At 39.1% G+C, this 5,076-nt stretch overlaps 1 pseudogene; it reads right to left on the reverse strand.

Moving 5' to 3' along the window:
• Positions 1 to 1,545: 1,545 nt before the first annotated feature.
• Positions 1,546 to 1,908, reverse strand: LOC102443130 (annotated as a pseudogene).
• Positions 1,909 to 5,076: the final 3,168 nt, after the last annotated feature.

A 5,076-nucleotide genomic window follows, 5' to 3' on the forward strand; every position in this document is an offset into this window, starting at 1 on the left:
TCATTGCAAACACGTTGAAGTCCTACCACCTGGGTTGAATCCCTAGTTTACCATCATCACCTTTGTAGCCATCATGTTCAAGGCACTGAACATCTCTGGGTTTCAGTTTCCTCATTTGTAAAACAGCATCTACCTCATAGGATTGATGTGAGGATTAAATAATTTAATATACATAAAACACTTAAATTAGTGCCTAACTCAAAGAACTAGATAAATGTTATAATTATTTCGAGAATAGGAAGACTTGGATACATAAAATTGGACATTTGTTCCAGGTAATTAGACATTTATGTACTTGATAAAGCAAACGACTTCTGTGCTTATGCTCCCGATTACTCTGCATTCTGCCTCCCAAGATGTTTATTTAGATTATTATTTTTTATTGTTTTACAGGTGACTGGTGATGCCTGCTTTGAAAATTTCCCAGAAAATAAAAAGCATTTCTGTTTAAATGGCATAGAATTTTGGAAAAGAGATCTTCATTTATCTCTGAGTTAGACTGGTCTCCATGTGCAGAGCTGGTTGCATTCTCAGACGACATATGGGAAGACTCTAGGCTTTCATCTCTGGTTGACCTTCAGGCTCCACACAAGCAAAAAGTGAAGGTAAAGTAGAATTGTAAGTAGCTTGGGTAAGTGTTGAAGAAGTGCGCTCACACAGAACCAATCTGCAAAGATTAGAAGAGGGTTTTTTGGGGGGGAGTGGGGAGGGGAGACAGGAGTTTAAGAAAATCATTGTCAAAATATTTGTAGACTACTAAGCTAATGGAACAGAGACTTCAGTGATCACACACAACAGAGAATAAAGACACAGATACTTTGGTAAATCAATAAACCAAATGAACTAGTTCTGGTATAAGAAAAGGGTGTCTCTCCTAAATATTTTATTTTATTTTCAACAAAGGTTTACATTAAAATCTTTTTCGGCAGGTGTTAGAGAGTAGAGAACCAAATTTCTATTCACTTGTAGAAACTATAAAGAATCATATAATATGCATTTCTATGGTTAGTTTTCTCTTCACCAGCTTTCCTATAACAGCATATCATAAAATGAATATTACTTGGAACTCAGTTCTGGGAATTTTAGCTGGGTAACTAAAGGCTTAATACTATACAGTGGGGCCTTGACTTACGAGTTTAATTCATTCCGTGATGGAGCTCGTAACTCAAATTACTCGTATGTCAAATCAAAAAGTGAACAAGTGAGACAGGTGATGCTGGGCTGATGTTGTGGCATTCACTGTGACGTTCGCTGAACCAACTAGTGGTGGGGTATCTGAAGCTGGCTCATAACCCGAATTTTAGCTCGCAACTCAAAGCAAAAAATCGGCCGAGAGATGGCTCATATCTCGAAAAACTTATTAGTCGGGACACTCGTAAGTCAAGGCCCCACTGTATACCCTTCTTTGAAAATCACAAGTTACATTAGTATTATCCAGAGTGTGCTTGTATAACAAATAATGTCACTATTGCTAAAGCCAGTTTTTATCATATTAATTAATTAATTTATAGCCTTTTAATTGGTTTTATTACTCAAAAAAACTTCAAATTTATTTAGCTTTCTGACTCTGTGTTTATCCCTTCAACACTTTCACAATGGTTTTCTGCTCCTCAGTAAGGAATGCTTGTTTGATCCTGTCCTAGACACATTTAGCTCACATGGGTCCCCCCCAGGCCCTGCTGACATGTTTTTCACTTTAGACAACCTCATTATAACTTTAAGTCTCACAGCATGAACTCCAGAAAGTCGGCCTGGGCACAGGCTGCATGCAGATTTGGGTGCTTTCCCAGCCTTCTTGGTATACTAATAAAGGTAAACAATTCTATTACCAGGGATTCAGGACAGCCTGGTTTTGTAGAGACTACTGTAGGACAGCTTCCTCCAATGGCGTGTTCAATGCTGGACCATTCCGAATGCTTGTAGCCATCGTCAGAGAAGAGGCTCTTATATTTATTTTGTTACTGCAACATATTTTACAGAACAATGCTGTGCATTCAGCCTTAATACTTTTTTCATTCTCTTTTATTTTATACTAGTGGCCCAATGCACAAATTCATGCACATTGAAAGGAAATTAATTAGAAGAAATATTTTAATATCGCTATTTGCCCTTTCTCTATAATAGAAGTGTCAACCAAATTCATGATCGATAATGACAGATCAAAATACACGCATGCAATTGGCACCAGCGAGAGATTTATATGTATTGTACATGTGCGAGTCAACTTAGCCTTTTATATATATAGAACAAACTTGCTTAATTAGACCTGCTTTCTAATTTAGCTAAACTTTTTCTAGCCCAGTGAAGCACCCCAACTTCTCTTTCAGGTAATTGTCAGCAACACAGCAGTAAATATCAACATGAAGCAGATTATTATTGTAGATCATGCAGGGAGAACAAAGAGTAAAATATTTAACTGCAGCAGCTGTGTGAGTATATTCTGCACAGTGAGAAAACCTGAAGTCATTTTCAAGGTCTACAATTTCTTATTTCTTTTTAGTTGGGTCAAGTTTCTAAATTTTCTAAATCTCTGTTTTCCAGCTAATAAAAAGATAATAGGATTCTACCAAGTCTCCTATCTACCTACTCTAGGACTTCTATGAGGATCAAATGAGATGAGGCATGGGAAAATGCTTCACAGACATTTGGTTAAAGTATAAAATGTTTGTAAAGCAAGTCGTGTTCCTGGGCTGAAGAAACTGCAAGGAGGCTAGTTGTTGCTAGGGAGAGGAAGCTGGGCATTGCTATGTGACGGCATTACCCGGGACTGACAACCACCATTTCTGGGCTGGGCTGGGCTGTGGGCCGCATTTTGCAGTATGGGTTCTAGGCAGTGTCAGCTGCAATTTGGTGGACTGCAGCTCCGAGTTGGTGGCGGGGCTCATGTCCCACTTGGGAGAAGCCGAGTATTGCTTTGTTGGCACCAGGTCCAAGGTGCCATTTATTGTTAAGTGGTCTGTCGCTAGGGAGAGAAGCTAGGCATTGCTACATGACATCATTACTTGGGCCCATAGCCACCATTTCTGGTCTGAGCTGGGCTGTGGGCTGCATTTTGCACCATGGGGTCTCGACAGCATTGGCTGCGATTTGATGGGCTGTTGCTCCAGGGTGGTGGTAGGGCCTATGTCCCACTTGGGGGAAGCCGAGTGTTGCTTTGTGGGTGCCAGGTCTATGGTGCCGTTTTTCTGTAAATGGCCAATGTGTGTCACAGCAGCTCCTGCATTGAGTGTCTGCTTCCTGATGGTCAGTGCGTATCATAGCGACTAGTAGGATGGATGGACACTTAGAATTTTAGCCTTTTATATATATAGATGTTTTTCTAAACTGCCTTAAAACCTTTGTCATTTGAGAAAGGTGAGGGAGACCTTCTGGTGTCTAGATCAAGGGAGGAGTGATTTCACCTTAAGCTTTCACCTGTGTTTTAAAGGAATGGGATCTGTATTTTCTCCTGCCCCTTCTCAATAAACAGAGAGGGCCTCGTAGGGAACATTGAATCAATAAAATAAAAATAAAGAAGTGATATTTTAACTGGACAGAAGAGAGAAATGAAAGTTAAATTGGTAGCCCACAGCAGCACCATGCAATCTAAAATTCTGTCTCATGTGAAATGAACCATCTAAACTCTCAAAAGTAGCATTAAGGATATGATTTTACTAAAAATATAGGCAGAGACAAGTTAGAGGTTCTTTCTTAGAAACATTTTAAACTACCATAAATAGCCAGTGACAATAAAGGGGGGTGGGATGGGGACAACCAGCTATCACAAAGTAAACTTTAGGAAATTCACCTTTGATTGATGATTTTGATTTCATGTGGAAAGTTATTTTGGAGTTTAGTTTGAAGACTTTTTTTTTTTACTGAATTTTTATTATTTTAAGATAGTTTAAGACTGAAGTCCTACAAAATGCTTTCCACAGTTACAATCTATCTTTGACTGGGTATCCTACATGAAGCTACAAATTTAAGGAAGAAAAAGAATCCATTTTTCTCAAGAAAAAATATAATAGACAGGCAATCCTTGGCTAATGTAATTTATTGTAACTGATGGCTTGGGTTGTGACTCTTCCTTTCATAAATCAGAAAATAAAACCTGTGACATGGTGATTGGCATTAATTATAAAACTCAACTTTAAAACAAATCAGATCTTAATTTTGGCTTTTCTGGACCAAGCTTATATAAATGCCATATTTTCTAGTTTTTAAAAATATCTGTGCTATGCAGAGGTCAAAACCACTGACTGACTCACTGTTCAGAATGGGTCAGATGAAAACATTCAAAAGCACTGAACATTTGGAAGTCAGCTCATATGTGACATTTCCATAATTAAATCTTGTACTCATGTTTATGGATGTTTCATTTATCCATTCATTTGTTCAGTTCAAATTTGTTGCACTCCTAGTACATGTCAGGCACTGTGCTAAACCCAGAAGCAGCATGCTTGCCACCCTCACTCTGATCATCCTTACCCCAGAGCTCTGATGTCTCTTTTATTTTTTAGAGAGAGAGGAAAGGAGAGGGAGAGAGAGAGAGAGAGAGAGAGAGAGAGAGAGAGAGAGAGAGAGAAACATCAATGTGAGAGAGAAACACCATCATTTGCCTCCTGCACACGCCCTGACCAGAGATTGAACCCACAGCTTGGGTACATTCCCAGACTGGGAATAGAACCAGCAACCTTTCTGTGCATGGAATAACACCCAACCAACTGAGCCACACTGGCCAGAGCTCTCTTTTCTTCATGTAGTCATTTTTGAACCAACATGAATAACTCATGAAAGTTTTGCTTCAAATAACAAGTAACCAAAAGACAAACTCTCTTATTTGCATATGTCCTAAAAGGTTCTGTATTATTTCTTCTCATTAAATAAAGAGGGAGAAAACCAAACAATGGAGGGAGGGATGAATCTCTGTAAAGCAGGTTACTTCTCTATCCTGCTGTAGATACAAAATATTGTGCTTGATTGCTATCTTATTATTAATTTACCAGAGGCCTGGTGCATGAAGTTCATGCACAGGTAGGGTCCCTAGGCCTGGCTGGTGATCAGGGCTGACCAGGACCTTCTGGCTGCCAGCTAGGG

This window comes from Myotis lucifugus, unplaced genomic scaffold (genome assembly GCF_000147115.1).
Source record: "Myotis lucifugus unplaced genomic scaffold, Myoluc2.0 scaffold_290, whole genome shotgun sequence".
In the NCBI taxonomy this organism is placed as follows: domain Eukaryota; kingdom Metazoa; phylum Chordata; class Mammalia; order Chiroptera; family Vespertilionidae; genus Myotis; species Myotis lucifugus.